This window comes from Protopterus annectens, chromosome 2.part2, assembly GCF_019279795.1.
Source record: "Protopterus annectens isolate FY-2018-M chromosome 2.part2, PAN1.0, whole genome shotgun sequence".
NCBI classification, from domain to species: domain Eukaryota; kingdom Metazoa; phylum Chordata; order Ceratodontiformes; family Protopteridae; genus Protopterus; species Protopterus annectens.
In genome coordinates this window covers 246,038,110-246,063,282 of record NC_056730.1, presented here as the reverse complement: position 1 = coordinate 246,063,282, position 25,173 = coordinate 246,038,110, and positions in this window count along the sequence as shown.

Below are 25,173 nucleotides of genomic sequence, written 5' to 3'. Positions count from 1 at the left end.
AAATAAGTCCACCAGATTTACTAAGCACGACCTTCCTTTGACAAAGGCAAACTGGGATGGATCTAGTGTCTACAGGTCTCCTATGTCCTTGTTGATTATTTCCATGAAAATTCTTTTCATGGCTTTGCAAATAAGATTAGTCAGACTAATGGGTCTGTAATTTCAGGGATCTTATCAAGATCCTCTCTTATAAAGGGGGATGACTGTTGCAGACCTCCATGTTATGTGTCATAAAGCCTGTTTTAAGTCCATAGTTAAATAATGACTCCAGGGATCCTGATATGTCATATTTTACACTAATCAGGAATCATCCTGGGATGTTACTGGGGCCCAGTGAGGCCATGCTCTTGGCTTTAGTGAATGCAGCCATTAGACACTCCCTACTTATAGCTGAGTGGGTTGTTTGAGAATATTAATGGGGATGGTTGGGGATTTTGAAATTATAAATGCGTATATTTTGTACAAGGTCCCAATTGTTTTTTTTTCCTCCTTAAAAAATCTATAGTCCTACTGAATACTTTAATTGGAGCTCAGATTTTATTGTGCATATCATTATTTGCAGTGAATGTGAATATTATTATATGGGTAAAACTACAAGAGCCTTCAGGTAAAGTATAAATGAGCATATATATATATACAGTCTCTAAGGTGGATACCATTAATGTTTTGTACGGACATACCATGGTAACAAATGGTAGTCTCTGTTATAGATTATCAGAAAATTTTAGATCGGGGAGATAGGGAAAATGAACTTGAATTTAGTTGCAAATATTATTGAATGGAACTGAAGAACTTGGTTTAAATGATATGTTGATTGATAATGATTCCATTTAGGAGAGGCTTATAAAATTTTCAGATTGCGCGTCTTTATGTATTGGTGGTGTGATTTGTTTTACCATATAAAAGACAACAGCTGTTATGTATATGTTAGCAGTCAGATTAAGTCATTGGCTAAATATGTCTATATTACAAAAACGCTTACTGTTTGTTTTATTAAAGTTTGCTAAAAGTCTGTGGTTTTTAGAGCATTCTTTTGTTTATTCATGTAAATTGCTCTACGCTTCATTTCTTTTTTTTTTTGTTAAAAACATTTGTACACCTTCAGAGTTTTTCTGCTTGTATTATATTTTTAGTTTATTTTTTGAGATGGTGTAATAGAAATCTTGATCTGTTTTTATTGTTGTTGTTTTTTTTTCCACATCTTTCTTCCAAAAAGTTTTTAAAGATCTATTCCTCTTTTCTGGTTAATAGGTTCATAGGTTAATAGGAAATTACTAGGCTAAGAGCCCTTACAATCCTAGCCAGTATAACCTGATTTTAATCAATATGTAGACCCTAGGGGCAAGAATATTACATAGGTTTGTGCATATGCCTTGAGTATTTTACAGATTGCCCCTGTTCATAAGTGCCAGAGGTGCTACCTCAGGTGTGAATTTGTGATTCCCCACAGTGGTGCAACAGTTAGCATTGTCAGTTCAAAGCAAGAGATTCTACACTTTGATTCTCAGCTTTCTGTGTGGAGTCTGTATGTTCTCCCTGTGGTCACATGGTTTTCCTCTTGGTGCTTCGGTTTCCTCTCACATTCCAATGACATGCAGTAGGTGGAATGGACACTCTAAATTGGTCAAATGTGAGTGCGTGTGTGCAAGTAAGTGGTAAGAATAAAGTACCTTGACAGGGCTAGCCACCCAGTGGTGCAAACCTTGGTTTGAGATGATTGTCACGGCTGAAAGTGACACTCCAACCCCATGTGCAAAACAGGAAAAGGGGTTGAGGATGGATGGATGGATGGATCCATTCATCCAAACTGCATTTGAAGAGAGTTAGGGAAGAGGTCTGTTTAACTTGAATAGAAAGCCTGATAGGGGAATATTAGGCTAACTGACCTGAAGGGCCATTTTGAGCCTAGTCAATAAAGTGATGTTAAAATCGAACCCTGTATAATTTGTTTATGAGCTAAAGACCTTAAGCTTTATACCAAACCCACTCTTGTTTTTCTAATAGTGATACTTCTTGCCTTAGCTATTTTTATAGTTTTCTGGTATTGAAATTTCAGTGGTGGCATTCAGTTTATTCCATTATTATCCTATGTTATTCCGCATGTCTTTGGTAACACATTTATCATATACAGTGGAGAACAGAGTATGTTGGCCAAGTGTTCACTTATCATAGTAAAACATCAATGTTCGGGTTTCTGCACTATCGTGATTCTCTTCTTGGTATTTGAAAGTCGTTCATCTGGAAGTCAGGCTTTAGACCCATACTACTATGTGGAAATTCTAGGTGTATTACATAAAAGAAATGGTGCATAACGTCTTTCTCATCTTTGACTGTACATTTTATTGATCTATATGCCTCTTACTTGGCTAATCTTTGTGTGTGTGTGCGTGTGTGTGTGTGTGTGTGTGTGTGTGTGTGTGTGTGTGTGTGTGTGTGTGTGTGTGTGAGACTGTGTGTGTGTGTGTGATTGTGTGATTGTGTGACTGTGTGACTGTGTGGCTGTGTGTGTGTGTGTGTGTGTGTGTGTGTGTGTGTGTGTGTGTGTGTGTGTGTGTGTGTGTGTGTGTGTGTGTGTGTGTGCGTGCGTGTGTGTGTGTGTGTGTGTGTGTGTGTGTGTGTGTGTGTGTGTGCACATGTGCATTCATGTGTGCGCGTGTGTGCATGTGTGCACTGCTGCTTTCCTCTACATTAGAAAGGTCACTTGCAATATGACTTATTTCTGAAATAAAATTGTTTCTTGTTTCCAAGAATTTTTCACTGTCTCTTATTACAGTCCTGAGACTAACGACAATGCCAGGAATGGGCACTTTTATATCATGGGATCCGTGTCTTGTCTTCTTTATTATATTTTAGCAAATCTTTTTCCATGTTGCACTAAATGCAAGATATATAAAGTGTTGTATTAGTGATAGTTTGTAAAAAAAGATCTCACAATGTGAAAGTATTCCCTAAGGCTTGAGATTAAATTCACTTTGTGCTGCCTTACTTTCTCATTCTCAGTGCTTTCTTTCTGTTTGTATCCTTCCATCCAATCCCCTATAGATTTCTTCTCTCCATCTGGTCCCCTGTTGATTTTCCTCTATTTCATGTCCCCATTTTTTTTTCTTTTTTTCTTTTTCAAAATGTTTTGGTTGTTAATACCATGATAGGATTGGACTCCATTCCTGATTCAGTATATGATTACAGTTCATGAATTTAGTATTGCTTTAGTCTTTCTTGGATAAGAGCATGTTGGCTATTGCTGAGACAGGTTTGTCACATTCTTCTTGCTTTATTCACAACCTCATTTGTTGAAATAATTCCAAGAAGGCATGAGCCATGTGCATTGAATTATATACTATAACGATTCCCTATTCTTCACATTCCCTTGATATTGTTCATTTTGAGCTTCTTTATCTTATCTTAATTTCTTAAAACTCTTTAAATATTAAAAGAAAGTAATTTTCTTATAAGAAGAAACTGTGCTCTCTACATCCATATTTTTTTGAAACAAAAACATACTTCTGCCCAGTTTCAATGTGCTGTTATAGAAGTTATATGATAAGTCATATTTCAGACTATACAGGAGGCATCCTGGGATGCTATCAGGGCCCATTGAGGCTATGTTCTTGGCTTTAGTGAGTGCAGCCAGTACATGATCCCTAGTTATCCAAAGGTGAGGAAACCTCTGTTAGATAGATCTGCCCCTCCGGCAAGTTCTTTTGATGTCACATACCAAGTTAAGGTCCTTTGAGTGAATGACCCATGTGCCATTTGACTTGCAAATGTGCATGATTTCCATTAAAGCAGGTTCAAGGATCACCCTGTAAGCAAGGCACAGGTCACTTCTGAGCAGTCTTTATGACACAGGGTAAAGCGACAGTGATTTCAGCCTGTCCACATATGACAGATGCTAAAGGCCCTGAATTTTCTTTGTAAGGAACCTTTGTGGTCTAATTGCTGAAGGTGCTTTGAAAGGTACATACCAAAGGCAGCTTTGTACTCTATTATTGGCCTGATGGAGGAAGAGTACAGAGGGGTTATGACCTTTTTTCCTGGAGGCAGTGCCCTTACCTATGAGATGAGCAGTATAAAATGCCCTTCTTACCACTGTGGAGACATACTAATCAAAGGTAAGTTTGCTGTCAACCTGTGTGCCCTGATCTCTTACCACTGAATGCATGCTTAGGGCATTGCAACTGATGTGCTAGTTAGCAGGAACAATGTCTTTGGCATAGGGAATGATAATGCATTTTTGCATTACATTTAAGACCATGACTTTGGCACCAATGTTTAGTCTGTGTAAGTTCGTCTTGCATTATGTAGACATCTTTAGGGGACTCAATGACCGATCCTAGTTTGCAGTCATCAGCAAACTTTGTCAGCCACAGGCATTTAGTTTTTGCCTGTACTTATGAGAAGTAGATTCCGAAGAGTAGAGGTCTCAGAACCAATCCCTGTGGAACACCACTGGGTACTGGTTGGCTGGAGGAGGTGGAGTCCCTTATTTTGACCACATCAGTTCTATCAGTGAGCCATTTTAAAATCCACCTGGCAGTATACAGATCAATACCCAGCTGGGTGAGTTTATCAATGATGGCTGAGTGGGGGATTGTGTCAAAGGCCTTGGCTCAGTCTAGGTAGGCTGTATGCAGAGATTTGCCCTTGTCTAGGGCTTTGGTGACTGTCTCGAAGAAGTCCACCAAGTTTAACAGGCATGATCTCCTCTTGACAAAGCCAAACAGGGTGCGGTCAAGTGTTTGGAGATTTCCTGTATCTTTGTTGATAAGGTCCATGATGATTCACGCCATGGCCTTACAGCTAAAGCTGGTCAGGCTAATGGGTCTATAGTTCCCAAGTGCAGTAGATACACCCCTTTGTGCAAGGGAATGATGCTTGCTGTTGTCCATTACGTTGGGTTGACTTCAGTGAAAAGAGTGCCCAGTGGTGTTGCTAATTCCTGTTTGAACCCATGTAGAACATAACCTTAGATGTTATCTGTTCCCATAGAGGCTGTATATTTGGCTCTGGAGAGGGCATTTAGGACCTGCTTCTTAGAGATACTAGGAGGGGAACAGGTGGTAGGGATTCTTTGGGGTATATGTGGTGGTGACAGGGGAGTGAACTTTTCACTGAAACTGTCAGCCAGCAGGTTTGCTATATCCATGGGTTCTGTATATGCAGTATCATTAACTACAAGTTCTGTGCAAATCTGGGCCTTTCCTTTGAGGGTACAGATTCATCTAAAGAATGCTTTATGGTTGCTCTTAGCTGGAAGCTAATTTGGATTCGTAGTTAGCTTTGGAGGACATCACAAAAAGTCTTATTTACTTGTTTAAGTTGAGGAAGGAGTGTTTCAAGGTTTTGGGTTCGTTCCTTCCTACGCTTAGGCACCCGTTTCATTCCCTGTTGTACAGCCTGTCGATGGCAGATGCCCACCAGGAAGGTTTATTCTTCCTTGAAGATCTTGCTTTGGTCTATCAGGTACTGCAGAGTCAATACAATTGTAGAAGTGTTCATATAAAGCACTGACGTATATCCTGGCATAGGCGTCTGTTCCATCAGAGGGGGAGGTGCTATGAAGCTATTTATGTTGTATCTTATGAGTTTGAAATTGGTCTTGGAGAAGTTTTTTAGTCTAGTTGTTGCTGATGCGAGGGTGGGGCAGGGTGGGGGGTCTGGTGTTATATTTACTTCTAGCGAGACTGATTTGTGGACAGATTTCAACAGGGAGGACCACACATTGGGAGTGGTACAATGGTCTACCATGTTGGTGAACACCAGATCCAGGACGTGTGTGCCCCTTGAGGGGGTGTCAACCAGCTGGCCTAGGTCACTGGAGTTTACGAAGTCCAAGATCCTTTGGGCAAGTGAGTTAGAACATGTATAATTTACCCATTCAATGGACAGTTATTTGAAGTTGCCCAAAGCCAGGGTGTTTGGTTGTATCTTGAATGACTAAAGTCGATCCCAGGTAGACTGAGTGGATGTCCTGATTCATGGACAAGGTCCTATAGCTGCAATGACATGAAGAGAGATCTTACCAACAATCAGTTGCACCTGAAGTAATTCAAATGAATCATGCTGTTTAACCAATCTAAGGGTATGATTTATCATTAATGAATATTGATACACTACTTCCTTTAGTTTTTACACCTTCAGTTTGTGGTCTGAAAGTGTGAAAAGAAATGTAATGCAGTATGCCTGGAGTGCTCTCCTCAGCTTTAAACAAGGTCTCAGTGACTCCACAAATGTCAGCATCTTTCAAGGTGAGGACTGCTTCCATTGAGTGTAGTTTCAAGTTTAGACTCCTAGTGTTTAGCAGTAGAACCTTGAGGTTGTTTGTAGAGGGTATTTATACATTGGGAGTTTTGTTCTTGTGACATTGCCTAACAAAGGCACTATGGGGTGACAAGAGCCTTAGGCAGTAACTGAAATCTCAGGGGTGACAGATGAAGACCATCTCTGGTGAAGCATCAAGGTCTGTCGAACACATCCTCCCAGGATGACAGATATTGGATCCCATTAGAATGACACCAGAAACAATTGCTGAAGTCAATCTTTTTTTTTTTTTTGGTTCATATTGTGTCATCATCCTAGACGAAGGTAACATGCTGCTTAAGGCTAGGGACATCCCTACCCGAGACACATAATCAGAGAGCTCAGTCATGTCTCTCTGCATATAGTCCAGTGAGGTACATCTCAACTCATTCACACCAACATGGACTATGGCACCTGACAATGAGCTGACCATGACCTTTTCATCTGTGTGTCTCACAATGGAGTCACCTATGACTAAGTTGGTAGGTTTTGTGATTTGTCTTAGGGGCTTGTCTGGTGAGACACTGCAGTATGAAATATTATGTGTACTGTGCTCTGCATGGGATGTATTATGTGGAGTGTGCTTGTGTTTGGGAGGGCTCTGATGTTTAGGCAAGCTTTTGGTAAGAACCACCGCATATGTAGGGTTATGTGTTGTTGGTTTGTTTGGTGCTGATGGTGAGGTGTGTGTGCTGACAACCTGCTTAGTTGTCAGATATACTGACTAGTGATTAAGAGAGCAGGGGTTCTAGGTTCTTAGTATAGATAAATCTCTCACATATTGAATTTATGTGAACTAGAAGAAGTGAGTTGTCAGTTATAAGGCAATTGCTACATTGTTTGAGGATGCTGATGTCGACCAGGCTGGCTGGATAAAATGTGGGAAATTATCTGTCCATAATGCTGATGTCGACCAGGCTGGCTGGAGAAAATTTGGGAAATTATCTGTCCATAATGCTGTTGTTGAAGAGGCTTGCTGGAGAAAATGTGGGAAATGATCTGTCCATAATGTTGATGTTGACCAGGCTGGCTGGAGAAAATGTGGAAAATTATCTGTCCATAATGCTAGGTAAATTAATGTGATCAGAAATGGGGAAAGGACAATAAGGACCAGGTAAGGCAGATGAATATGAGAAGAGATTCAAATAATGAAGGTTTGGTGGGCAAGACCTGTGTTGGTACCTCAGAAGGTATGTTGAAAGTTCCACTTGACTGTGAATCCCAATCTCACAAAACCCCCAATGGAAAACAAACAGTGTACTAAGGGAAACATTAACATGTAAGAAGTTTGTGTCTATAACAACCAGTGGTAACCCCATCTGCTTAGCAGTGCATGCTGATGCACTACACAGACAATAGAAAAGCAGCTAATACAAAGAAACCAGTAAACAAGCTCAAACTGAGCCCTACATCAAGGAAATAGCTCAGACTGAGCTTTGCACCAATGAAATAGCTGAAATTGAGCCCTGAATCAGTACACTTCAATTAGATACTCCTACTGTACACTCCTGCAATGAGAGTACAGGGGGGGGTTCTCCAAAAGAAGATGTCCTGATGTTTACTGCTCAATCATAAAACAGAAATGGATTACGCCAGTCTGAATCCAATCTATATTATGGCCAATACAAGTGCAACAACAGAATAAAAGCAGAATACTTTTTTCTTAAATTAAATAGACAAGAGAGTAAAAGGCAGCACAATTTTTTTTCCTAAATTAAATATAGCAACAGAATAAAACAGCAGAACAGAACTTTTATTAAATAAGTAAAAGCAGCAGTTAGTGTGAAATACAGTCAATTACAAGAAATTCAGTAGTAAAACTGAAACTTAGCATTCGTACTTCTCTCAGATGGTTTCTCATGATCAGAGGATCAGAGGCTGGTTGCCTAACTCTCTGGAGCCTTTCTAAGATGAGCGCCAACCCTCACAAATGCAGTCCTTAAGTATAATACAACAGCAAAGCAGCTGATACAAAGAAACCAGTGAAAAATCTCAAACTGAGCTCTGCACCAATGAAATAGCTCAAACTGAGCCCTGTACCAATGAAATAGCTCAAACCTAAGGCCTGAACCAGTAACCTTCAACTAGATAGTCCTACTGTATGCTTCTACCATGAGGGTACAGGGGGGTTCTCCAAATTAAGATGTCCTGACTTCTACTGCTCAGTCCTAAAGCATAACTGGATTCAGCTGGTCTGAATCCAATCTGTATTATTATCAACAAAAATGCAACAGAATAAAAGCAGAATATATTGTTTTTATTAAATTAAATAGGCAATAGAATAAAACAGCAGAACAGATCTTTTCTTAAATGAGTAAAAGCAGCAGTTGGTGTGAAAGTCAATTAAAACAAATACAGCAGTAAAACTGAAACTTAGCGTTCATAGTTCTTTCGAAAGCAGGAATCAAGTAATAAGGACACATCAATTTGCCATACCAGTTGAAACTAATGAGTGGGAGTATGGCCATGGGTTTGACTTGTACTTTAGCTAGTTCAGACATTAGATTGATAATGTATAATAATCGGCAGATTATAGCCTTTCATGATGTTCTAGCCAGACGACTGGATAATATACCAAAGTTGCTTTTTTTTCTGTTATACAAAGGAGAGGAACATCAAGGATGCTACATCAGGAAAAAAGAAAAATGAAACTTATAAATACGAGTATTTTGCACAAGTTGTCAATTGTTTTTTATCACCTTACAAAAATCTATTGTCCCACTGGATACTTTAATTGTAGCTCAGATTTTATTGTGTCAATCATCATTTGCAATTGATGTGAATATTATTATGAGAGTAAAACTACAAGATCATTCAGTTTAAGGATATACTAACACATGTATGCAATATTGAGGGTGAATACCCTTAATGCGTTATACAAACATACCATGGTATGTTTTTAAAATGAAAAAAGAGAAATTATTCTTTGTTAGAGATTATCAGAAAAGAAAAAACAGATCGGGGAAGGGATGAACAGGGAAAATGAACTTCAATTTAGATGGCAAATATTATTGAATGCAACTGAAGAACTTGGTGTAAATGATATGTTGATTGATAATGATTCCATTTAAGAGAGGGTTATGAAATTTTCTGATTGCGTATCTTTATGTGTTGGTCTTGTGATTTGTTTTACCATATAAAAGGCAACAGCTGTTGTGTATATGTTAGCAGTCTGATGACGACATTGGCTAAATATGTATACATTAAAAATGCTTACTGTTTGCTTTATTGAAGTTTGTTAAAAGGTTTCTAGAGCTTTTTTTTGCTTATTTGTATATATTGCTCTACAGTTCATTTTTTTTTTAAACATTTTATATACCTTCTCAGTTTTTCTGCTTGTACTATATTTTTAGATTATTTTTCAGGATGGTGTAAGTTAAATCCTAATCTGTTTTAAGTTTTTATTTGTCACATCTGTCTTCCAAAGAGTTTTTAATGATCTATTAGCTTGTTTTTGTTTAATGGGTTCATAGGAAATTCCTAGGCTAATGGCGTAACAGCCCATACAATCATAGAAAGTATAACCTGATTTTAACCAATATGTGGACCCTAGGGGCAAGAAGATGACATAGGTTTGCTCATATGCCTTGAGTATTTTACAGATTGCTCTTGTCCATAAGGGATATAGGTGCTACAGCAGGTGTAAATTTGTGATTCCCCATCCATTGATCCATATTCATTTGAAGAGGGTTAGGAAAGGGTTCTGTTTAATGTAAATAAGAATCCCGATAGGTAAATATTTGGCTAACTGACTTAAAGAACCATTTTGTGCCTAGCTAATTAACTGATGTCAAACTCAAATCTTGTATCATGTGGTTATGAACTAAAGACCTTAAGTTTTATACCAAACCTACCCACCCTTGTTCTTCTAATAGTGATACTTCTTGCTTTAGCTGTTTTTATAGTTTTCCATTATTGAAATGTCTGTGGTGACATTCAACTTATTCCATTATTATCCTATATTATTCTGCATGTTTATGGTAACACATTTATCTGTTATAAGTTTAGATGCATAGTAGTACATTCTATTTATTTTAGTTCCATCATATGCATGGTTGCCAACTTTTCATGTCAAAAATTCTGGACATGTATGGAAAAGCAAAATGCATGTAATTTTGTTACCCCCCCACACACACACACACACACACACAGACACAGCTATTCCAGTGTCCCATCACTTGTCTATTTCTCCATTTCTCTCCAGATCCATGAACACTGTTCACACTGTTTTCAGCTTTACTTCTACAAAGATTAGATATTTGGATTTAATTTAAAACTTATTTCAAATTTTATAGCACAGACACTGATAGTCATTTGCTAAACAAAGCAATTCAGTCTCAAAATGAAAACAGACTTCATATTAAAATTTCTCTGACTTTGAAACTCACATTCACTAAAACAGCATTGAAACCCACAATCAAATCAATATCAGTCAATATGTATAATCTCTGCAGAAGTAAAAGTCATCTGAATAATTCCACATTAAAAAGATCTCTAATTAATGAAAAGGTTGCTGCTAGCAAACAACTTTATATTTCAGTATTTCATTTACAAATTCAGTGCCTGTTGCCCTTGAAGAATAAATTGCCTATGTTGCACTAAAAAATGGTAAGCTGGTAATATTGCAAAAAAGAATGGATGGCAAAGTGAAAACAGGTTCATAGTTACTAGGCATCTTGTCCAAATTAGGAAATATTCAGGGCTGCAATGCCCCACCCCATTAAAATATAACCCAGTGTCAGCAATCCATCTACATGCTGTGGATGCAGACCCCACAACTTTCCTCATCAAAATGCAAGTATGCTACCTGTTGTGCTACTAATACTGCTTTGAGATTCTATACCACAATAGTGATACCATTTGCTAAACAAAACAGTTGCACATTGTAAATGGACTTAGCATGAGCAGCAGTAAACTTCTCTTCTCTTGACGTTCACAATTCCTTGAAAAATGCACCTGAAACTCAGTGCCTTGAAAAACTGCTGCTTGGTGGTTGGGGTAGAGGATTCAGGCTCTTGTTTCCTGTAGCTAAGGTACAGGGCTTGTGCCTAAGCAAATTACTAACCACCTGCTAACCCTAAGTAGAACACTTCACTCTCTCTCACACACACACACACACACACACACACACACACACACACACACACACACACACACACACGCACACACACACACATGCACACACACACACGCACACACACACACACACACACACACACACACACACACACACACACACACACACACACACACACACACACACACACACACACACACACACGCACACACACACACACACACATAAATACACACACAAAATAAATAAGAACAGATTATAAATATTGTTCTCATGAATTTAGAGAATAACAGGATTTGTGTTAGTATACATTTTCCTAAAGGATATAAAGTTTAAAACATAAATGTCTGACATTATTTAGCAACTTCAATCCTATTTATGAGGAACAGACAAGAACATGGGGCAAAATTTGGACATTCTGTAAAAACCTGGACTGTTGAGGGACATGCTGCCTATCTCTTACACGCACACACGCACGCACACACACACACACATGCATGCACACACATACACATGCACACCATACCTCTCAAACTTTTAGCGCAAGATATCTGGACAAATCCTGTCATAATGAGGGGTAAAAGCAGTGTGTCTTTTGAAGAGTGGCACTAAGGGCAAGTTTGAAATTTATAGGTAAAATTTCAAATGGACAACATAGATTTTAAATATATGTAACTGTTTAAGGTTTAGGGCTGTGCTTGGTTTCTAATTTATTTATTTTTTTAAAAACAGTTTTATTGATTTTGATTATAATGAAAACAATCACATAGACATATATAAGATAATTTACATTATAGAGTTACAAATTGATAACCTATATTTAAAGCATTTAAATATGAATATACGGATAACAAAGCAAACTAAAGTATGTACATAGACATCTAGTATTTATACATTAACATACACTATAACCTTCCTTTTGTAACTTGTTCTCATGAATGACAAGGAAAGTCAATTACCTTTATGCAAAATGATCATTTTTTCCAACATATTTTGTAAGTTAACCCATAAATTATATTCATATGTCTTTCTAGAAGTTCTAGAGGTTATGGTTCTTATCTGTAAATGACTAACTTATTTTAATAAATTAGCAAACTCAGAGAATGTAGGAGGGTTGTTTTGAAATCCAATTTTTTATTATGATCTTTCTAGCCATTGCCAATATTGTCCATAGTAATGAGTATTTGGTTTTCCTAACACATTGTGGAACAGGTTTATTAAATATGATTAATGATTTATTCAATAGGAAGTTGTCTGAAAAAAGTGCTTGTAAAACGTCATTTACTTTATTCCAAAATATATTTAAGGTTGGACAGTCAATAAACATATGTGCCCAGTTAATATCTACATTAGAGTTGCATCTATTACAGATGTTCCTTTTTTTATTCATTTTGTCCATTATTTGTGGTGTATAAAATGATCTATTCAAGAAGCTCCATGTGTAAATCTTCCATTTCAGAGAAAATGATGTTTTCCCAGCTGGTTGTAGCATATTAACCTTATCTTGCTCACTTGGGGAATTATGAGTAATTAAACTATAATAACTCCAGTGGTTATGTGTGTAAGAAAATGTTTCTTCTCTTAAAAGGCTATAAATAAAGGAGAGACTACCTGAATATGTATGCTGGTGTAATAATGTTGATCGAAGAAATTGTAATAATATCCTGGTGTCATGTTTGCTAGTTGGTGAAGCTAGTTTCAGCTTATTATCAAGATATAGTATAAGTGTTTGTATATCTAACCATGAGGAACTATTAAGTTTGTATTCCTGTATAATATGATCCATTGAACTAGTCTTGTATTCATAAGTTAGCTGGAACCAGTATTTGAGTTCATTGTTTTTCAGTTGAGAAATTTTGTTAATATCTGAGGTAACAAAAGTCTCTTGTGTATATGCTATAGGAAATAACAAAAAAAGTAGTCTTTATATTTAACATGTTTATACATAAAGTTTCTAAAGTTAATTATAATATTATGTATGTAACTGGCAGTATGATTAGGATTAGTATGTGTGATAAAATATTCTTTTAAGATCCATATAAAAGGTGTGTTTATGAATTCTAGTTGATATGATATTGGTCTCATTATAAGTTCCATGGCTGATACTTCCCATAAAGATTTCCATTTAGCTAAATAGGTTATATCTATGAGCTGAGAAATTGATCTGATTATAGTGGAAATCGAATAGAGATTTAGATCTGGGAAAGCTATTCCACCAATCTTCCAGCTGTTAGTATGTTGATTAATAGTAATTGTAGGGTTTTTTTTGTGACCATAATAATCTTAGTATTAAAGTGTTTTGTTTATTTATAAACCTTTTTGAGGGTAGAATTTGAATGGATTGTATTATGTCTAAGATTTTAGGTAGAATTATCATTTTTATAATGGTTAGTCTTTCTTCAGTAGTAAATATTATTGTATTCCATTTTGAAAATAATTATTGGATATTTTGTAAACATTTGTTATAGTTTAATTGAATTATTGATTTAATGTCTTTGGCAAGAATGATTCCAAGATATGTGATTTGATATGCGTTAGCAATGTGATATGTATTATTTCCTATCATCTTTTTTTAATTTTTTTATTATTAGGATACATGGATAGATTTTTTGTTTTATTGCCATTGAATGATAAACCAGACATCATTTGTAACATTTTAATTGATTCATATAATGACATGAATGAGGAGTTATTTCTCTTTGTGGTGATAAGAACATCATCCGCAAACAGCTAGATTTTGGCTATATTGTCTTTATCCATTTCCAAACACTCTATTTCTTTATTGTTTCTTGTTTAATTTGCCCAGGGTTCCATGATCAAAGTAAATAATAGAGGAGAGAGAGGACATCCTTGTTTGGACATTTTTGTAATAGATATTTTATTGGAAATATATGACCCTATTTTGATATATGCATAGGTTTCTTCATATAAATGTTTTAGAAGATTAATAAAATTATGTGAAAAATGTAAGCATTCCAAAAGAGTAAATAGATAGATCCAGTTAATGGAATCAAAGGCCGCATGAATATCAAGACTAATTAATGATAAGTTCCTTTTCTTCCTTTCTGAGATGTCTATAATAGTTAGGGTTCGTTTTATATTATCAAAAGTACTTCTGTTAGTTATAAATCCTGTCTGGTCTTCGTCTATTAAGTGGGGTAAGAATTTCTTCAATCTTTCTGAGAATATATTCATAAACATAATCGATATTCAGTAAAGATATTGGTCTGTATGAAGAACAGAATTTTGGGTCTTTATTTGATTTTAAAATAGGGGATATAAATGTATATTTCTAGGATGGGGGTGTAATATTATCACTTTGGGTCGAATTATATACTTTGTGTAGTAAGGAAATTGTCATTTTCAGCATTATCTTCTATATTTCAGGAATAATTCCATTGTTACCTGGAGCTTTGTTTAGTTTAAGCTTACTTACTTGACTTTGTATATCTGATAAATGTTTATCAATAATTTAAAATTGTTGTTTGTTTAGTTTATTATATATATTCTTATTAATATAATCTCTTATGTTATCTTGTGTTTGAATTTGTTGTGTGGATTGATTAATTTCATCAAAGTGACATCTAAACTCTTCTAATATATCTTGCATACTATGTACTTCTCTTTTCTTTTTTGCAGAATGTATTTCTTTAACATAATCATATTTATTTAATCATTTGGTCTTATGCTTAAGGTTTGATAGATGTATAGGATTTACAGAATAAGCAAGAAACCTATATTTTTCTAGTGTTATCTTTGTTTTATGATGTAGGATAGATCTATATTCCTCATTTAGTTTGTATATCTCATCCCTTATATTCTTTGAAGACAAGTTGTCTTTATTATTTGTGTATAGTGAGTCCAGTTTATCTTGTATTATTCTTATATATTTATCCCATATTTTCATCTTATTATGAAACCATTTGTTTATTTGTCCATACAAATATGCTTTTAGGGCATCCCAAATAAATATATCATTTGTGTATCATGCTGAGTTTATATTAATGAAGTTTTGTGTCTCTTCTGTTATGAATAATTGAAAATCCTTAAGTTGTGTGAGATATGCCGGAATCCTTTTAATTTGTACACTATGGATGTTATTAATATTAAGTTCAAATATGATAGTATTATGGTCCAATATTGGGCAGGATATAATTTTGCTATTGGTCAGGTTATTCATTATCTGTGTGGAAAGAAATATTCTATCAATTCTAGAATATGTTTTGTATCTATTAGAATAGAACATGTATTGTAATGAGTTATGATCCACAAAATGAATTATGTTTTTGAGTAAGTATAAGTCTATGAAATGTATAAGTTGTTTAGCTTGTGCTGTAATTTTTCTTTTTCCTGAAGTGGTTGCATCTTTAGGGTCTAATATACAGTTGTAGTCACCTGCCATAATGATATGTCCCTCAGATAGGGAAACTACTTGATTCAATATGAGTCTAATAGTATTAGTACCAATACCAGGTAACCAATAGTTGTTTATTAATGTATATAGTGTCTTACCAATCTCAATTGGAGCCAAGCAAAGCAAACCTTTATTGTCTTGGTATGTTTTGATTATTCTGGGTAATGGTAATGTTTTGTTCCACAATATTGCCACACCTCCTTTTTGCGTACACTCTGAGCTTACTATATTTATGTATTTATTTGTATCTAGAAATTTAATAGTATCTTTTGTTAAATGGGTTTCTTGTAAGAATACTATATTATGTTTGTGAAAAGCTAGATATTTAAACAAATTACTTCTTTTATACGGATTGTTCAAACCATTTATGTTAAGTGACATACCTTTCAACATAGTCATGTATAATGTGAAAATTTCTGCAAAAAAGTGAACTTGTTCCTAGTAAAAATATTAAATCTCATGTCTTTAGGAAAAAAAATGTATTCCTTGAACTTTATGCTCTATATGTTTGTAAATAGGCTACTCTGGATGTCAAAAAAACAATTTAAAAAAAAAAAAATATTACATACACTAGATAAAAAACTACCTTAAAACAGAAAACAAGCTGTCTTTTGGGAAAACAATCTATCTTTTCAGCTTCCTATCACCCTTGGTGTCCCTCAAGGATCCATTCTTGGACCTCTCCTTTTCACAATTTTCATTAATGGTGTAAAAACCTCCCTTCCACAAACTACACGCATACAATATGCAGATGATTCGACTCTGATATGTGCCGCATCCTCCCCTGCAAATTTACATACTAACACGCAAACAGTCTTTACTTTAGTTGAAAACTGGTTCCATCAAAGATGTCTCCTCCTGAACCTGAAAAAAACTAAATTACTACTATTTACTCCCACACAGAAGTCCCCCTCGATCAATTTCATAGTGAAATCAAACAATGGCACAGAAATAGCCCCTGAAACTGCCACTAAACTCCTTGGTGTAATAATAGACAACCATCTCAACTTTGACACACACATTAACTCAACTATTAAATCAGTAAATAGAAAACTTGAATTCATCTATAGAATCAGACCATTTCTTACAGAGTCAGCAAAGATTTCTATTGCCCAAACCCACCTCATCTCCAACCTACTCTACACCTCTCCTATCTATACAAATCTATCCAAAAGCAACCTAAATAAACTAGCAACCGCCTACAACAACATAGCCAAATTTGCCACCAGCACCTTTCTGTACTCAGCATTGCCTTAATCTTAAACTTCTAGGATGGCTGGAAGTACAAAACCAACTAGTTTACCAGCAACTCATTTTTATTCACAAGATTTTACATCATCCTACAAATACTCCCATACTATGTAGCCTAGTTAATTCTTATAAAAACGTTCCTACCCTAAGATCTGCTAAACAGCTACAAGTTGCCACCACTAAATCCTTTAACAAATATGGGGACTGCCTATTCTCAAATGCAGTTGGCAATACTTGGAACAAACTTCCAACTGAAATAACATCCTTTACCTCCACCAACCTTTTTAAAAAAAACTTGAAAAACATCATTAAAACCCAATGGCTTTGCCCCTGCTCCAAGCCTGATTGATACTTTGCACCTTCTTTCTATTTCTGACTCCCTAATTTAATTATTTTTGCTGAGACTTCTCTACCTTCTATATATGTCGTGATTAAACATTTTTTCTCTTGTAACTCCCACTGTGCTATATGAATTTTTATGTCCTCTTTTTGTTTTGTTTTTTTCTTTATATACTCATATATTTAATTGTATATATATTTTTATCTATATAAACTGAATCAAGAACAATTTTCCTTGTATACTTTCCTAAATGGTAGTAAAAAAAATATATATATTGTTTTTTCTGCCATAATTATTGCTGCCAGTCAATTTTATACTGACGTAATTATTTTGTATATCCACTTTTTTGATGGACTATGTAATTATTTTTTATATTTCTACTGTTCTTGTGGACTATTTTGTATATATTTTTTCTTTGTAATGTCTCAGAGCTTTTCTCCTTGGGCCTCTACTGAAAATGGACATATATCCAGTTAGACTAGCCCGGTCAACAAATGCTAAAATAAAATAAAATAAAATAAAACAAACACCCCAATGCTCCCCGCCTGGAGTTATAACCTCCTAATCCCAATGACATCTGTCACTAAGATCAACCCGTAAACTGTAACAACAGAGTACAAACTCCACTAATAACATGCTTTATATACTTTAAGTTAGAAACATTAAGATAACCAAATTCTAATGAAATCATTAATTGTCCTAATATAGTGTTATCTGGAAGGTTTATATGTTCATAGATATCATATCTAATAAGAAACATATATAACCTAATAGATTCAAGATATGATTTACATTCCAAAATAAGGCAAATGTCTAACAGATTATTTAAAAGGACTAAGTAATTTAGCCCACTGCCTTACGATTAACATAGATAACAGAGGTTTTGTGTATAAACAACATTTCTATTAGGTTATCAGATATAATACATTATCCAGGACACAATGTTATTGTTCAAACCATGGTTTGTTTAAATGTAATTCTATTTTGTATTAACATGTTTGTAACTCTCATTATATCTCTTCCCTTTATTTAACTTATATACATGAAAACGAGAGGGAAGAGAGAGAGAAAAAAGAGAGAGAGAGAAAAAAAAAAGTAAAACAAGATTAAGATGTAGTTAGGATCCCGTGTAAATAGTTATATTTAGAATGACTATTTAGAAGACGTAGGTGTAATTATAAACAGTATGTCATTTAAATAAACATTGTATCACCCCCAAATGGGATGTAGTCACTATAAACACATGTATATACAACTGCTTTCACTAGTGGCAGAATAAGACATCTATTTGCAAAGTTCTTTTTAGTATACCACTTTTGTTATTCAATTCTTTGCTATGCAAACATTCTGAAACAATATGCATAACCTTACTTATGACAATTAAATATAAAGATTGCACAAATTTGTGAAGATATGATCTGCACTCTTGTGGGAGGAGAGGCTGGACTCTGCCCTTCTGAGCTAGGAATTTCTGGTTAAAGGCTTATACTGCATGCATATCTGAACTGCTTCTTACTGAAGTTGGTGCGCCTTCTTTGCTGTGGCATAGACTGGATTCGGGCCTGCTGGATCTAGCTTTGTTTGTGTAACTTGAGCACTAATCCAGGCATTCTCTAAAGTATTCAATTGTATTTATTACTGCTTGGTAGTAACTTGATTAAAGTGTAGCTATCATTCTAAGTCTTTTGGATTAAGCACTTGGGCTTCGGACCAGTTGTTTTACATTAGGAAGGTTTGTGGCATGCACTGTGGTGACAGGACAGGTAGCTTTCATCCTTCTAAGTTGGGAACTGCTGATTGAGAGCCCAGTGTCTGTTATTCTTAAAGTGTATTAGTTCTGGTTTAAGCACTTGGGCTTCAGGCCAGTAATTTTACATTAAGAAGGTTCATGGTCTGCACTCTTGTGGGAGAAGAGGCTGGACTCTGCCCTTCTGAGCTGGGAATTTCTGGTTAAAGGTTTGTAGTGCCTGAATATTTGAACTGTATCTTACTGAAATTGGTACACCTTGTTTGCTGTAGCATAGACTAGATCCAGGCCTGCTGAATCTAGCTTTGTTTATATGCTTGTTGTTTGTTTGCTTGTTATTTCCCTGGAACGCTAATTCCACCTAATATGCGGCTTCTCAATGCTTCTGTGGATCACTAGTGATATCTGCATTGCTTACTGTACTTATTTCCTTGTTTCACTTGAAAGAAAGTTACTGTTTGTCGTTTTTGCATTTAAGTTACCTGTAACACATTGCACTTAAGTTACCTGGCACTTGCTCGCTAAAGCAATTATATAAGTCAGCACTAAAAATTAAAAGCACTACACCCTCACTCTCCACTGGCCCTTGTTTTCAATTATTAAGGAATTCCCAATATTATTCTAGCATGTCCAAAGGTCAGTTGTCAATCTCCTCTCCGGTCCAGCTGGTGAATCTGGGAATCTTGAGGCAATGTTACAACTGCCTCATGTACACAGACAACCCTCTCCTCCCAACAAATTCCAACACATGTGAGAGATGCAACCATATAACCAAACTGGAGGCTAAGCTCTCTCAACTCAGTACTGGCATAACCAGTCAGGAGGAGAAGGAAACCACACTCACTACAATTCCAGTCTCACATAGACCTACCACAACAGCAAACCAAACACATAATCACACAAAAACATACTCGGAGGCTCTAAATAAAGATCTGCCTAAGCAGCAGAGACCTCCAAAGCAGACACCCAAGCAACCGCTACCCCAAAACAAAACAAGTGCAACACATATCTCACAAAGCCAGTGTGCCGAACAGTCACAGCCCTTAAGACTAAACAACACACCTGATACACTTGTAATAGGTGACTCTATCGTCAGGCACACTGACGTCCCGCTCACCAGGCTGAACAAGGAGAGGGTCACAGTGAGCAGCCTGTCTGGTGCTAGGATCCGCCACATAAAACAAGCACTCAGATCACTCCAAGGCAAGTACAAATATGACTCAGTCATTGTCCATGCTGGTGTGAATGACCTGAGACGTACCTCCCTGGACTACATGAAAAGAGACATAAAGGAGCTCTCTGAGGATGTAGCCCAGGCCGGTATGAACCTGACCTTGAGTAGCATCTTACCCTCACCAAGAATGATGTCTCAATATGAAGACAAGATGATCAGTTTCAACAATTGGCTTACGTACTGATGTCATTCAAAGGGGATCCAATGCCTGTCAGCTTGGGATGATATGCACGACAAGCCACGATGCTTCGCTAGGGATGGCTTTCACCTGTCACCCCTGGGCTTTTGGACATTGGCAAAGGCTCTTGCTACCCCCATAGTGCATTTTTTAGGCAAGGCTCAAAAGACAAACCCACCTCCATAGGTATCACAAGGGTTGGGAGGGTGGCCTAATGGTTAAGGTGTTTGCCTTACAAACACAAGGTACAGGGTTTGAATCTCACAAGGGATAATTGGCTAGGCTTAAAATGGCTCGCAAGGGCAGTTAGCCTAGTTCTAACCTATGAACCTATGAACCTATAAGAAACTAAGAGTAATGCTACTCAACGCCAGAAGTCTAAACCTCAAGATGCATGCACTCGAAACTCTCCTTAGCATGGAGAACATCGATATCTGTGCAGTAACAGAAACCTGGTTCAGGGCTCCCGAGAGCACCCCAGCACTACCAGGTTATACCACATACCATGCTTTTCAGCCCCAAAACTTGGACAGAACCACAAAAGGAGGGGGAGTATCGATATTCATCAAAGATACCCACACCTCCAGGTTGGTGGCAAAGCACAAAGCATCAGAGACTATCCATGTGCAGCTAACAGTGGGTAAAACTGCCTTCCAGTTTATAGCCTGCTACAGACCACCCTCCCAAACCCAGGAACCCCACTCAGCCTTCCTGAGAACACTGGAAAATATGAGGGTCTCTCCAAACACCATTATATTGGGCGACTTCAACTACCCAAAAATAGACTGGGAGCATTACTCAAGCTCCAACACCCTAGCCCAAAGGTTCCTAGAATTTATAAACTCAAATGCTATGGAACAACTTGTTACCACTCCCACAAGAGGAGAAAACATACTGGACCTGATCATCACCAACATGGGGACTCTATGCTCCAGACCAGAAGTGTATCCCTCACTGGTAAGATCAGACCATAAGCTAATCTCACTGGATATTCACATCCCGACCCCACCCCCTGCCCAGAAAACTACAGTGAAAAACTTCTCTAAAGCAAATTTCACACTCCTCAAAACTGAGGTGGAATCCTTCAAAGCCCCCAGGCCTGTGGAAAATACGGCCCAGACAGCAGAATCCTTTATAAATGCATTCTATGAACACCTTCAGGAATGCATGGATCATGCAATCCCAAATAAAACCAAGACCCAATCCTCCAAAGGCAGACGTCCTGTCTGGTGGACCCCAGCCATAAACAGACTATACAATAGAAGGAGGAAGCTACTAAATGATAGAGCAAAATCCCAAAAAGGGAAGGCATCACTGATCAGTATTAGCAAAAAACTACGGGCACTCATAAAATTGTCTAAGGCCAGCTTCGAGAGAAAAGTTGCACAGGACACTAAGGATAATCACAAGGCTTTCTCTAGTTATGTTAGGAACCTGGGTGGTAATTCCCAGATATGCTCAGAATTAGTCTAAAATGACAAAAAATACACTGAACCCACAGACATTGCCAACATCCTGGCTAACAGGTTCAGCGCAACCCCCCCCCCTCCCCACCAAAAGGGCAAATATCTATCCCAGCAGAGTGCTGCCCCCCCCCTGACATCTCAGATGCTCAGATAAGAGCTGCCCTCTCCAAGGCAAAAAACACAGCATCAATGGGACCAGACGGTGCCCCGGGCTGCGTCCTACATGAACTCCAAGAAGAGCTAAACCCAAACATAAAACTACTGTTCAATCTCAGTCTTACTACAGGATATGTGCCCAAAGAGTGGCGTACAGCAACAGTGGTCCCTCTCCATAAGGGTGGTGCCTCAACGGATCCTGGAAACTATCGCCCCATAAGCCTGACTAGCTTGGTCTGCAAAGCTATGGAAAGGATCATCATGGACCTCATAAATAAAGATAATGGGGACCTACAGACACTGGATCCTACGTAGTTCGGCTTTGTTAAGGGCAGATCCTGCCTCTTAAACCTGGTTGATTTCTTTGAAACAGTCACCAAGGCCATTGACGAGGGGAAGGTGGTCCACACAGCCTACCTGGACCTCGTAAAAGCCTTCGATACAATACCCTACTCGGGCATTATAGATAAGCTCACCAGCTTAAATATAAACCCCTATGTCACTAGATGGATTGCAAACTGGCTCAAGGACTGAACCCACATGGTTAGAATTGCTGGAGCCATGTCAGACTCCAAACCAGTTACAAGTGGTGTCCCACAAGGCTCAGTCCTGGGACCTCTCTACTTCGGTATACATTTCTCGGAGGTACAGGCCAACACGGAAGGACTGTGGCTGACCAAGTTCGCAGATGACTGCAAACTGGGCACCATAATTGACTCTCCAGCCGACACAAACATCCTCCAAAAGGGATCATAGAAACAGACAACTGGTGCCAGAGCCATGGCCTCAAGCTAAATGCCAAAAAGTGTATAGTCATCCCCTTTGGCAAAAACAAAGTGCCCACAAATTACCACATAGGTGGTAATCCATTAAGTACAGAAGAAGTAATTAGGGACCTGGGGACCCAAGTTGATAGCAATCTCTCATTTGACAACCACGTGGCCAAAGTGGTTAGAAAAATATTTTATATAGCCCACCTAATCATGAAGGGATTCACATCTAGATCAGGAGAGGTCATCGTGCCTCTTTACTCATCCCTCATCAGGCCCATAATTGAGTACAATGCCCCTTTTGGGATGTACCTTACCAGATACCTGCAGCAAATGGAAAGAGCCCAAAAGAACCTCACCAAGAGGATCAAAGGGCTCAAACAGATGCCATATGCTGCCCGGTTAAAGAAACTCCAGCTCTACTCAGTGGCATACCGCCTGTTCAGAGCCGATCTGTGCCTGACGTATAACGCCATGTCCAACCCGGAATTAATGGACATGCTGCACCTCAGAAAATCCAAATCCCATCGAGCTACGTGCTCGAGAGACTTGAACCTCAGCACTGAAATAAATAGGACATGCTGGAGGGACAGATTCATAACCCAGAGGCTCCCTTCACTCTGGAATAAAATCCCAGTCCAGGTTAGGCAGAGTTCCTCATTGACTCTCTTCAAGAGGAATCTTGATGAGTGGATGAGAGATCGTAGGTTTACCCCGGGTATCACTTCTGTGTCACTGTTAGACAGAGGCACAGTATACTAACCTCGAAAAAGGGCATAGCAAAATAAATTTAAAATGGGTGGCGAAAGCCAAACACATTCTGGCTAGGCTTATAAATGCCCTAGGGCAGATAGCCTAGTATGAACCTATGAACCTATGAACCTATATTAACTTTGAGTATGGTAACCATAATCATAGTATGTAGTGATACTTCAAAGAAAGATGAGGGAGAGAAAAAAAAATATTTTATACATATACATATATATATATATATATATATATATATATATATATATATACACACACATATATATATATATATATACATATACATACACACACATACATACATACATACAAAAATGAATGTTACCCTCAGTATTTACACTTGTAGGGTTTAAAAATAAAGTACATAAATATTTACATTTTAATACTCACACAGTTCTCTCATAACCATCTCCTCTCTCACCTCTTTTCTTTTTACATTTTTTTCCTTTATCTGTTCTGTAATCCTTTCTTCAAGCCACAAAAGATGAAGATATTATGTTACTGTAATACGTAATATTGTCATCGACCATATAAATGATCATTTTAAGTAAATAGTTGATTTAAAAGAAAAAAGACTGTTAAGCCAAGTTACAGTCAAAATACAGTTCTGCACTTCCTGGAAATATTAGTCGCACAGTGATGACGTCATCCAGCTGCTTTACATCATCGAGGGAGTTCAGAGAGAGAAGAGATTATTCCACAAACTGTAGAAAGTTTTCCAAATGAATAATTAGCTCGTGAGAGCACTGCACGAGGTAAGGAGAATTTTCAAAATTGTCTCCCTTATTTTTTCGGCGGGAAACAGCCGAGTTTCAGTAAAAAAAAAAACGTTTTATACATGTGCATCAGCATATATCTGTTTCCCATACTAGAAACTGCAAAACTTGCATTTATAACATATCAAAACAGACTTGTTAATAAAAGCATAGTCCACAATAATGGTTTGTTTTATAAATAGTCTATATATATTTAGTCTCTTTTGTTTTTCAGTATATTTCCGTGTAGTTTTACGAGCCATTCTTTTAAGAGAGGGGTTAGCCCACTCCATCTCTTCCATTTTTCCAGTAGCTTGTGTTTTTTAACATATGTCACAGCAGAATCAAGATCCTCAAACAATGAAGGTCCATCAGGAGGAAAAATCGTCAGCCTTGCTGGAAACAAGAGGTGAGTCTTAATCTGTACCTTTTTCAGTTCTTTAATTAGAGGTAAAAATACCTTTCTTTTGGTAATTACCATTGTTGAATAGTTTTTATCGAAGTGAATGATAGAGTCATTGTATTTTAAAGGTGATTTTGACCAGGCTGTTTTTAGAATTAAGTCTTTATCTGAAGATGATAGGAATTTCACTATGATAGATCTAGGTTGTTTCCTGTTGGTCCTGTTTCCTGATGTGAGAGACCAATGTGTTCTCTCTATACCAAAAGATAAAGCCTCTGGTAACTCTAGAAATTTTGGCAGCCGTTAGTTAAGGA